The sequence below is a fragment of the Bombina bombina genome, chromosome 8, assembly GCF_027579735.1.
Source record: "Bombina bombina isolate aBomBom1 chromosome 8, aBomBom1.pri, whole genome shotgun sequence".
Classification (NCBI taxonomy): Eukaryota; Metazoa; Chordata; class Amphibia; order Anura; family Bombinatoridae; genus Bombina; species Bombina bombina.
This window is the reverse complement of record NC_069506.1, coordinates 43,932,822-43,945,830: the sequence shown is the minus strand read 5'-3', so window position 1 is coordinate 43,945,830 and position 13,009 is coordinate 43,932,822.

Sequence of the window (13,009 nt, the reverse complement as noted above, 5' to 3'; positions counted from 1 at the left end):
AATGATTTTGAGGAAAGATATAGATTGGTATATAGATAAATAGACAGACAAATATAGATAGATAGATAGATAGATAGATAGATAGATAGATAGATAGATAATAGATAGATAGATAGATAGATAGACAGACACGATTATATTGTCAACATTGCTATGTTCTCTTGGTGTCCTTTGTTGAAGTACAGACCTAGGTGGACTCATAGGACCTCAGCAGCATACTTAGCACTCTATGACAGCAATGTTTGCAACTTTGAATAACATTGCTACAAACATGATTGCAAACATTGGGGCTGCATTTAAAAAAAGAGAACAAAGCAAATTTCATAATAGGAGTAAAGAGTAAATTTCTTCACCATCTCTGTAATCTGAGATTTTCTGCCCCCCCCCTCAAAAAAAAAGGAAGTTAAAAATGTGTATTTTGGAAACTTTTGTTGGATGGGCATAGCAGAAAAGTTATCCACAACTCAAAAGAATCCTCAGAAGGGGACATCTGAAGATATAGGGTACCCTCTAACCTTTCCTAAACCATTGGAAACGTTTAGGAAATATATTATTATTATTATTTGCCATAAATGTATATAAATCTTCCAAAATATTGATACCCAGCCCCAATGTGTTTGTAAGTTGACTATTACTGATATATACTGATAGTTTGTTGAGTACAATGTCTCTTTAATCAACAATAGAATCCCATGACATTTGTGCAGTTAATAACTTAATAAAACTGTGGGTAGTTTTATAATGTAATGGTTTGAACAACCACATGCTTAACTGCAGTTAGTGATTATTTCAAAATTATGTCCATGTTTCGTAGTTTACAAATGTGACTATAGAAATATTTTTTAATTTTTTAATTAACCCAGGAAAAATCTGTGTTTATAAACACGTGCAAAATCTTTGAAAAGACACTGAACTCAAACATACTCCATCAGTCATACAAAAGAGCATCATCTAAAAATGTAAAGAAAAAGCTGTTTAGGGGCAATTCATTGTCTATATTATATGTGTAGTTCATACTAAGGGGTTGATTTACCAAGTGATGTTGTGAATAACTTTTCTTCCATGCTCAACATCGCTAAATGCAAATAGCACACACTATCCAAATCTATCATTGCACAAGCATTTCACCAGGAATTTCACCGCCAGCGTTGGCTTTCAATCATCGGATCAGGAGGATTTAAATCCACCAGCTTTTTGGTGGCGGAGAGGTTAAGGAGCAGCTGTCTTATGACCATTGCTTCCTAACTTTAGTTTCAGAAGAGCTTGAAACAATGGTCCTCAGAAGCAGCATCCGCTGCTTGATAAATGGAGCCCTAATGCTCATTATCTGAAAGGAACTTTCTATTAATCCTGATTAGTTGAGAATTACTTTCTGCTAATTTTCATTTGCTAATAGGTACTTCCTGCTGATGCTTATTTGCTAATAGGTACTTCCTGCTGATGCTTATTTGTTGATAGGTACTTCCTGCTAATGCTTATTTGTTGATAGGTACTTCCTGCAGTTGCTTATTTGTTGATAGGTACTTCCTGCTGATGATTATTTGTTGATAGGTACTTCTTGCTAATGCTTATTTGTTGATAGGTACTTCCTGCTACTGCATATTTGCTTATAGGTACTTCCTACTAATGCTTATTTGTTGATAGGTACTTCCTGCTAATGCTTATTTGTTGATAGGTACTTCCTGCTGATGCTTATTTGTTTATAGGTACTTCCTGCTGATGCTTATTTGTTGATAGGTACTTCCTGCTAAGGCTTATTTGTTGATAGGTACTTCCTGCTGATGCTTATTTGCTAATAAGTACTTCCTGCTGATGCTTATTTGTTGATAGGTACTTCCTGCTAATGCTTATTTGTTGATAGGTACTTCCTGCTAATGCTTATTTGCTATTAGGTACTTCCTGCTAATGCTTATTTGTTGATAGCTACTTCCTGCTAATGCTTATTTGCTAATAGGTACTTCATGCTAATGCTTATTTGTTGATAGGTGCTTCTTGCTAATGCTTATTTGCTAATTGGTACTTCCTGCTAATGCTTATTTGCTAATAGGTACTTCCTGCTAATGCTTATTTGCTAATAGGTACTTCTTGCTAATGCTTATTTGCTAATAGGTACTTCCTGCTGATGCTTATTTGCTAACAGGCACATCTTGCTAATGCTTATTTGCTAATAAGTACTTCCTGCTGATGCTTATTTGTTGATAGGTACTTCCTGCTAATGCTTCTTTGTTGATAGGTACTTCCTGCTAATGCTTATTTCCTAATAGGTACTTCCTGCTAATGCTTATTTGTTGATAGGTACTTCCTGCTAATGCTTATTTGTTGATAGGTACTTCCTGCTGATGATTATTTGTTGATAGGTACTTCCTGCTAATGCTTATTTGTTGATAGGTACTTCCTGCTAAAGCTTATTTGTTAAAAGGTACTTCCTGCTAATGCTTATTTGTTGATAGGTACTTCCTGCTGATTATTTGTTGATAGGTACTTCCTGCTAAAGCTTATTTGTTAAAAGGTACTTCCTGCTAATGCTTATTTGTTGATAGGTACTTCCTGCTGATGATTATTTGTTGATAGGTACTTCCTGCTAATGCTTATTTGTTGATAGATACTTCCTGCTAATGCTTATTTGTTAAAAGGTACTTCCTGCTAATGCTTATTTGTTAAAAGGTACTTCCTGCTAATGCTTATTTGTTGATAGGTACTTTCTGCTAATGCTCGTTGAGTGTTAGTAGAAATAGCCTATGGGGCCAATTTTACATTGTTCTGTATACACTGTCGACATTTATCATTGCACAAGCATTTCTCGTTAAATGCTTGTGCAATACCACCCCCTGCACATTCACGGATGCTGGTAGGGGGTGTCAATCATCCCGATCGTATCCGTTTGGGATGATTGATGTCCGCCACTTCATAGAACCTGAAGGCTCGCGCGGAAACTGCTGCATTTGCAGCATAATAAATCGGCCCCTATATGTTCATAAGCATTAGTAGGAAGTACATAACTGCTATGTTCTTTTAAATTTAAATTTGAACAGCTTTTACTTAAAGGGACACTAAACCAACATTTTTTCTTTCATGATTCAGACAGAGCAGCAATTTTAAACAACTTTCTAATTTACTTCTAATATCAATTTTTCTTCGTTCTCTTGCTATCTTTATTTAAAAAGCTGGAAAGTAAAGCTTAGGAGCTGGCCCATTTTTGGTTCAGAATCTGGGTTATGCTTGCTTTTTGGTTTGCTAAATGCAGCCACCAATAAGCAAGCACTATCCAGGGTGCTGAACCTAAAATGGGCTGGCTCATAAACTTTACTTTTCTGCTTTTTAAATAAAGATAGCAAGAGAACAAAGAAAACTTGATAATAGGAGTAAATTAAAAAGTTGCTTAAAATTGCATGCTTTATCTGATTCATGAAAGAAAAAAGTTGGGTTTAGTATCTCTTTAATATTCATTCAGGCTATAAAACTATTAAAATGTTATATATGACATTTTTCAGTATAATGTCCATTTAATATTGAAAACACTAACAAGATATAATATCTGTGTGGGAGTAGGAGGATTGGATTTATATATAATTATATGCATGAGAGTCTGTCTGTACACATGGGGTTAACCTTTTTGTTGTAACCAAGGCAACGTTTTTTTGGTGCAATTTTGTGTGTGAGGTTGGGGGTGAGGCCCTGCGGTCTATATAAACCTGGCTTTTTGGGTCACTCTTGTTTGGTCTGAAGAAGGGGTTACGCACCCCAAAATGTCACCAGTATTATTATGGATTAAAAGTTGTTATACTATTTCTTTGCAAATCTAGTGAGTACAGTCACTCTTTATATATATATATATATATATATATATATATATATATATATATATATATATATATATATATATATAAAATGTGTGTGTGTGTGTGTGTATATAAATATACATTGTAACGGCACCCCCAAGCATAAAAGGGTTAAACCACCGTTTAGTAGATCTTCCCTTTCAGAGGCACAGCATACAGTAAATTTCCCCTCTCCCTCACCCCAAGCATGAGTCAAAGCTGCATGGTGAGGGTCAAACAGATATCAGCAAGAGCTGTGGGTTTATTGTTCTTATATACACATTCTTACACATTAGTACCACCCACAGGGTTTTGTAAAACAACCAGTAAACACATACAATACTCTCGGATACTCCCACACAAAATCCTCCCCTCTGTCTGTAATACAATTACCTTACACAATGGTTGATACAATTACCTTACACAGTGGTTGATACAATTACCTTACACAATGGTTGATACAGTTACCTTACACAATGGTTGATACAATTACCTTACACAATGGTTGATGCAGTTACCTTACACAATGGTTGATACAATTACCTTACACAATGGTTGATGCAGTTACCTTACACAATGGTTGATACAATTACCTTACACAATGGTTGATGCAGTTACCTTACACAATGGTTGATACAATTACCTTACACAATGGTTGATGTAACTATCACAGACAGAGCAATACAGTTCAATTGCCATGGTTCCAAAGTCTTTCGTTATACAAATGGGCTACATGGCATAGCTATCTGGGGTATCACTGTCCAAATAGGGCAAGTACTGAATGAACCGGCTTTCATGTCTTTGCAGGGGAAAAGTAAGCATTTCAACATGGGGCCATAGTCTAAAGGCAGCAGACGGGCAACCAGGCTCCTTCAATGCACAGTGGCGAGATTGGTCTCGTCACATACATATACAGTATATGTTGTGGGTAAAGTCAGATATTGGGTAATCCTAGGACATTACCCAAGCGGCTGTGGGTAAAGCCTGAGGTATGATCATAAATCCCCTCAGAGTGCAGAGTCTCCGCATCAATCATATATAGCATGCATTGTAATTCCCCCATCTTCACTATCTTTTTTGTCTATGCCTGGGGGGTTCAAAGGGGGCAAAGCCCCCCTTGTAAACCTCATTCACCAAGGTTCACTTGGGGTGGATGCCAGAGGATTGGTGGGGCGCCTTCCTTGAACCCCCCCAGGCGGTGGCAAAATAAATAGTGTAGATGGGGGAATTACAGTACATTGGGCTTTACCCACAACCATTTGGGTAATGTCCATTTTACCAGTACAATCCTAGAATTACCCGGATTTTTGTTACTTTACCCGTAACATATATATATATATCCTATAATATAAAAGGCCAAGTGTGTTTGTCCGAAGCTATCATGTGCAGTAGAGACAGCCCGAGGACAAACGCACTTGGCCTTACCTGACATTGTTGTTTGCTGCAAAAGTGGGCGTGGCCAGATGGGAGTGTGGGCGTGACTGGGCTGGAACTCGGGCGTGGTCGGGCATGGTCGGGACGTGGTCGGACGTGACGGGGGGCATGGCCGGGCGCGGGCGGCGCAAGAGAGAGGGGAGAAAAATAGAAAGAGAGGGGGAAAGACAAAAATAGATAGGAAAGAGCTAAAGAGAGGGGGAAGAACAGAAGAGAGGGGAAAGAGCAGAAGAGAGGGAGAGAAAGAGCAAAAGAAAGAGGAAAGAGCAAAAGAGAGGGAAGAGAGAGAAAAAGAGAGGGGGAGAGAGAGCAAAAGAGAGGGAGGAGAGAGAGCAATAGAGAGGGGGAGAGAGAGAAAAAGAGAGGGATGGAGAGAGAGAGCAAAAGAGAGGGGATAGAGACAGAGCAAAAGAGAGGGGGGAGAGAGAAGGGAGAGAGAGAGAGCAAAAGAGAGGAGGGAGAGAGCAAAAGAGAGGGATGGAGAGAGAGAGCAAAAAAAGGAGAGAGAGAGAGACAGGCAAAAGAGAGGGGGAGAGAGAGAGCGCAAAAGAGAGGGGGAGAGAGAGCACAAAAGAGAGGGGGAGAGAGAGCAAAAGAGAGGAGGAGAGAGCGCAAAATAGAAGGGGAGAGAGCACAAAAGAGAGGAGGAGAGAGCACAAAAGAGAGGGGGGGAGAGAGAGAGCAAAAGAGGGGGGGAGAGAGAGAGCAAAGAGAGGTGGAGTGAGAGAGAGCGCAAAAGAGAGGGGGAGAGAGCGCAAAAGAGAGGTGGAGATTATTTTGTGGGGAGAGAGCGCAAAAGAGAGGGGAAGAGAGAACACATGAGAGGGTGAGAGAGCACAAAAGAGAGGGGGAGAGAGAGATCAATGGGTGGGACCGCTGTACTGTATAGTATATATATAAAACAAAAGCTGAAGGATAACTGTTCTCACATAGCTTAAGCTGAGCAAATTTTGAGACAAAATATCCTTCCTTTTTAACCTAAAGATGCTCAGGTGATATTTTCTTGTCAGCTTTTTACAGCTTTCCTGCATCACTTTCAAGTTATTTAGCAAATGAGTATTATGTCCCTTTAATGTTTTGTCTCCTAATTTGTTTGTTTAAATAAAAAGGACATGAACATAACAATGACATTTTTCACGATTCAGACAGCATACAATTTTGTAAAACTTTCCAATTTACTTCTGTAATCAAAGTATAACGTTTTCTTGATTTTCTTCGAAGAAAATGAGTTCTTTCCGTGAGGACATAATGCAATGAGCTCAGTAGTGTGCAGGTGTCGTATGATGATCTAAAGCTCTGCTCTCTGGAGAGATTACCTAAGAAGTCTTGGGGGTACGGTGAGGTGCCTAAAGAAAAATCTAATTTACTTCTATTATCATTTTTTCTTTGTTCTCTTGGTATTGTTGGTTGAAAAGCAGGGTTGTAAGCTTCGTAGGAGCACTATATGGCAGCAGTTTTGCAAGAATTGTATCCATTTGTAAGAGCACTAGAGGGCAGCACTATTTCCGGCCATGTAGTGCTTCAGATGCCTACCTAGGTATCTCTTCAACACTGAATATCATAGGAACAAAGCAAATTTGATAATAGAAGTAAATTTAAAACTTTTTTTAAATTGTATGCTCTGTCTGAATCACAAAAGAACATTTTTGGGTTTCATATCCCTTTAAGTAGCAGCTGTCTTAAGACCACTGCTACTTAAAGGGACACTGAACCCAATTTTTTTTCTTTCGTGATTCAGATAGAGCATGTATTTTTAAGCAACTTTCTAATTTACTCCTATTATCAAATTTTCTTCATTCTCCTGCTATTCTTATTTGAAAAATAAGTAATCTAAGCTTTTTTTTTGGTTCTGAACACTGGACAGCGCTTTTTTATTGGTGGATTCATTTATCCAGCAATCAGCAAGAACAACCCAGGTTGTTCACCAAAAATGGGCCGGCATCTAAGCTTACATTCTTGCATTTCAAATAAAAATACCAAGAGAATGAAGAAACTTTGATAATAGGAGTAAATTAGAAAGTTGCTTAAAATTTCATGCTCTATCTGAATCACGAAAGAAAACATTTGGGTTCAGTGTCCCTTTAACCTCTCAATCACCTAAAATGTGACAGAGTAAAATCATGCTGATCTGATTAAGAGGATTGACAGCCCCTGCTTGTATGCAATTGTTTGGACGCGAGCAAGGGGCTTGTGCAATGTTAAATGCAGGCAGTGTATGTTGCCTTCTCACAGCGAGGCCAAGCAGACAGGTACGCGGCAGCAAAACTTGTCCATCCATTATAAATTGGAGTCCATAATCTTCCTTGGTATAATTTTATGAATAGAGCTAAGCTTTAACAAAGGCTACAGAAAGAATGATAATAGAAATAAATAAGACACTTTTCATTTTTCATTGAATTCACTATTAAAATCATGAAAGGTTAATTTTACCTTTATTGTCCCTTTAATCAATTCTTAGGTGATTAATAATAGTGAACTGAATTAAGAAAGCTTATTAAAAGGGATAGTCAATTATTAAGATTCAGATTTTGATTTTTATTCTAATTTACTTCTATTATCAAATTTGATCAGCATATCTAGGTCAGCTTAAGAGCAATAGTAATCTACTGAGAAGAAAATTGGAAAATTGTTTAAAATTGTGTGTTCTATTTAAATCATGAAGGTTTCATTTTGACTGTGCTATTCCTTTAGAGATACCTTTTGTTAATATTTATAGTGTAAGTTCCCAGTAGCTTTCAACAATTCTTTTGGTGTTAAAGGAATACTGAACCCTCATTTTGTCTTTCATGATACAGATAGAGCATGCAATTTTAAGCAACTTTCTATTTTACTCCTATTATCAATTTTTCTTCATTCTCTTGGTATCTTTATTTGAAAAAGCAGGAATGTAAAGCTTACAAGACATCCCATTTTTAGTTCAGCACCCTGGATAGCGCTTCTTGATTGGTGACTGCATTTAGCCACCAATCAGGGGCGCGATCCGATATCGATCGCAGTTTGCGGCGCAAGCGAGGAGACCGGCGTCGCCCGCAGTTTCAGCTCGCAACTCGAGCTATCCCATATAGGTCGCCGCCAGATGCTAACGTGCCGTAAGTCTCACAAACCAGCGATGTCCAGAAATCTGCGCAAGTACAAATTTCTGGCGTCGCCAGTGACTTGCGCCACGTTAGAATCTGCCGGCGCCTATAAAACCTGACTAAAGTCTAAAACACCCGCACTGTCTAACACGCCTCCCTAACATAGCCCGCACTGTCTAACACGCCTCCCTAACATAGCCCGCACTGTCTAACACGCCTCCCTAACATAGCCCGCACTGTCTAACCCTCTATCCGCTATCCCCCCTCACTAGCCTAACAATAAAAATGCTATTAACCCCTAAACCGCCGCTTCCGTACCCCGCCGCAACCTAATAAAGTTATTAACCCCTAAACCGCCGCTCCCGTACCCCGCCGCCAGCTATATTATATCTATAACCCCCTAAAGTGAGCCCCTAACACCGCCGCCATCTCTATTAAAATGATTAACCCCTAATTTAATCTACCTACCCCGCCGCCAGCTATATTATCTATATTAACCCTAAGTATATTATAGTTAATATAGGTATTACATTATATATATTAACTATATTAACCCTAATTATATTAGGGTTAATATAGTTACTATAGTATTTATATTAACTATATTAACTCTATCTAACCCTAACTACATTTATATTAAATTAATCTAATTCATTTATAAACTAAAATATACCTATTTAAATCTAAATACTTACCTATAAAATAAACCCTAAGATAGCTACAATATAATTAATAATTACATTGTAGCTATGTTAGGGTTAATATTTATTTTACAGGTAAATAGTTAATTATTTTAACTAGGTATAATAGCTATTAAATAGTTATTAACTATTTAATATCTACCTAGTTAAAATAATTACCCAATTACCTGTAAAATAAATCCTAACCTAAGTTACAAATACACCTACACTATCAATAAATTTAATAAACAGCCAATAGAATGCGAGCTCAATCTGATTGGCTGATTGGATCAGCCAATCGGATTGAACTTGAATCTGATTGGCTGATTCAATCAGCCAATCAGATTTTTTTAACTTAATTCCGATTGGCTGATAGAATCCTATCAGCCAATCGGAATTCGGCGGACGCCATCTTGGATGACGTCATTTAAAGGTACCTCATTCCAAGTTCAGCAGTCGGCCGGGATGGATGCTCTGCGGCGGCGGAGCGAAGAAAGAAGATTGAAGATGCCGCCGGAAGAATGAAGACTTTGCTGCCGCTTGGAGGAAGACGTCGCCGGAGGAAGAATTCTTCTTTGCCGCTTGGAGGACGACATCGCCCGGATCGGATCAGGAGTTCGGCCCGGTGTGGTGAAGACAAGGTAGGGAGATCTTCAGGGGGGTAGTGTTAGGCTTTTTTAAGGGGGGTTTGGGTGGGTTTAGAATAGGGGTATGTGGGTGGTGGGTTGTAATGGGGGGGGGATTGTATTTGTTGAATGCAAAAGAGCTGAATTCTTTCGGGCATGCCCCACAAAAGGCCCTTTTAAGGGCTGGTAAGGTAAAGAGCTTTGAAATTTGTTTAATTTAGAATAGGGCAGGGAATTTTTTTTATTTTGGGGGTTTATTATTTTATTAGGGGGCTTAGAATAGGTGTAATTAGCTTAAATATCTTGTAATCTTTTTTTTATTTTTTGTAATTTAGTGTTTGTTTTTTTTTGTAATTTAGTTTAGTTAATTTAATTGTATTTTTAGATAGATGTTTGTAGTTTATTAAATTTATTGATAGTGTAGGTGTATTTGTAACTTAGGTTAGGATTTATTTTACAGGTAATTGGGTAATTATTTTAACTAGGTAGATATTAAATAGTTAATAACTATTTAATATCTATTATACCTAGTTAAAATAATTAACAATTTACCTGTAAAATAAATATTAACCCTAACATAGCTACAATGTAATTATTAATTATATTGTAGCTATCTTAGGGTTTATTTTATAGGTAAGTATTTAGATTTAAATAGGTATATTTTAGTTTATAAATGAATTAGATTAATTTAATATAAATTTAGTTAGGGTTAGATAGAGTTAATATAGTTAATATAAATACTATAGTAACTATATTAACCCTAATATAATTAGGGTTAATATAGTTAATATATATAATGTAATACCTATATTAACTATAATATACTTAGGGTTAATATAGATAACATAGCTGGCGGCGGGGTAGGTAGATTAAATTAGGGGTTAATCATTTTTATATAGGTGGCGGCGGTGTAAGGGGTCAGATTACGGGATAGATAAGGTAGATTGCGGCGGTTTTAGGGGCTCACAGTAGGGGGTTAGTTTATGTAGATGGCGGCGGGGTCCGGGAGCAGCGTTTTAGGGGGTAATAACTTTATTAGGGATTTCGGGGGGGGGGATCGCGGTTGACATGGAGATAGACATTGCGCATGCGTTAGGTGTTAGGTTTATTTTAGCAGATCGCGGTTGACAGGGAGATAGACATTGCGCATGCGTTAGGTGTTAGGTTTATTTTAGCAGCCAGTTTAGGAAGTTACGGGGCTCCAATAGTCAGCGTAAGGCTTCTTACGGCTGCTTTTTGTGGCGAGGTGAAAATGGAGTAAGTTTTCTCCATTTTCGCCACGTAAGTCCTTACGCTGCATATTGGATACCAAACTGCGCGGGTTTGGTATACCTGCCTATGGCCCAAAAAACTGCGGGCGACGGCAGAAATATACGCGCGTAACTTCTAGCTTACGCCGTATATAGGATACCAAATCCGCGCAATTATTGGCGTCGCCGGCTTTTGCGGGCGACGCTTTATATCGGATCGACCCCCAGGAAAGCAGTACCCAGGTGCTAAACATAAGATGGGCCGGCTCATAAGATTTACATTCCTGCTTTTTCAAAGAGAGATACCAAGAGAACGAAGAACAAATTATAATAGGAGTAAATTAGAAAGTTACTTGAAATTGCTGCTCTACCTGAATCATGAAAGAAAACAAATTGAGTTCAGTATCCATTTAAAGATTTTTTTTGTGGAAGTTTTCCATATCAGGCAATGAGATTCTATTTCACCAATGACTTTTGCAAAAAACACACTTTCTATTAGTTTAAAAATAATAATAATAATAATAATAATAATAAAAAACATTACCTTTTTTTAATAGTGCCTTTTCAAATGCATACCAGATAATTTTAGAGCTTAAAGGGACAGGAAACACCTTATAATTACAAGACAATTTTGTTGTATTTCTATAGAATAACTAATCAGTCAAGTCTAAAATAAATTAAGATTAATTAACATCCCTTTACAGCAATTATTTTCCAATAGCAAAAATCCACACACCTTATTTGGAGAAGCCGATCTGGGCTTTAGTCTGCAGAAAACAAGGCGCGCCATGGTCATAATGTTAATATAAAATGCATTGTTTTACAGTTGTTCTCTGTTAAATCAAATCTGGGAATGGTATGTAGCAGAGTTAGCCTTTATAATTTAGCAGGGTCCATTTTAAATTTGGAGAATGAGAAAATGCTCAATTTTCAGAGCTTAATTATATGAAAATAAATAATGAAAGTACACTGCAAAGTTGGTTCATTACACATAACTAAATATTTGATATAACATTTTCAAGGTGTTTACAGTTTAATGACCCTTAATTTCTTTCTGATTTTTTTTAATAGAAATAATATTTTCTGTTATGACATTCTGCAGTTGATGAAAAAAGTGTATTAATATAATAGATATTTAGAATGCACTAAATTTTAAAAACAATAAACTTTCTATGTATTTCATTAGTCGTTTTCTTCGGTAATATTTAGCTCTTGCTAAAGGTTTTTTTAAACAAAAAGACTGTACAGTACAGTAGTTATTATATCATAAATGAATTCTTTAAAAATCATCAATTAAATTCCTTGTGCTTGCCTATATTTGTGCACATATACAGAACTAACAGGACATTAGAATATGTTTGCTTCCATTAGGATATATGATTTTTTTCTTTATGAAAAATGTGTAAATTTATTTTCATGTATACCATCAGACTGTGACAAAGATCAGATACATTCACTGACTAAGATGCTGTATATATACTTGGCATTTTTGGAATACCATTATAAAACAATATATACATATAAGATTATCTACCTCTTGGCATTTAAACAGAGACAAATCATAATAATTTTCAGTAAAATGACAATGTCATCAAGTTGTCCTACCTCGTTCCTGTAGAGATCTTTCTGCAGCAATAGGCAGGTGGAGTCTTCAATTCAGATGCCTACATTTTCTGGGGAACTGAAATGCTAATCTGCATTAGTAGCTGATTTAACAAGCTTTTCCCAGGAAGATCTGTCTTTTATTCTGCGCTTGTCTCTGTTCTCTCTTGATTTTTTCTCTCTCGTCAAAGCCAGGTGCCTTTGATTAACCAATGAGTTTTCTCTCCAAGTAATAATAAATAAGCAAGTTATTTTTTAACACTTACTTATCAAGATGGTATGTATATAGTATTTTCAGTGTTCATACATTTAAAGGGTGCATGAACAAAGTCATTGAGTAATATGGAAGTGTAAGTTATTTTATTGTATTTATTATTCAGCATTCATTTAGGGCTAGATTGCAAGTGGAGTGCGTGTTAGCTTGCGCGCATATTACAAGTTGAAAATAAACGCATACCACCCGTGCGTAATCTAAATTTAATTTGATAGGTTAGCACCACTGAAGACCTTGCTAAAAATAAA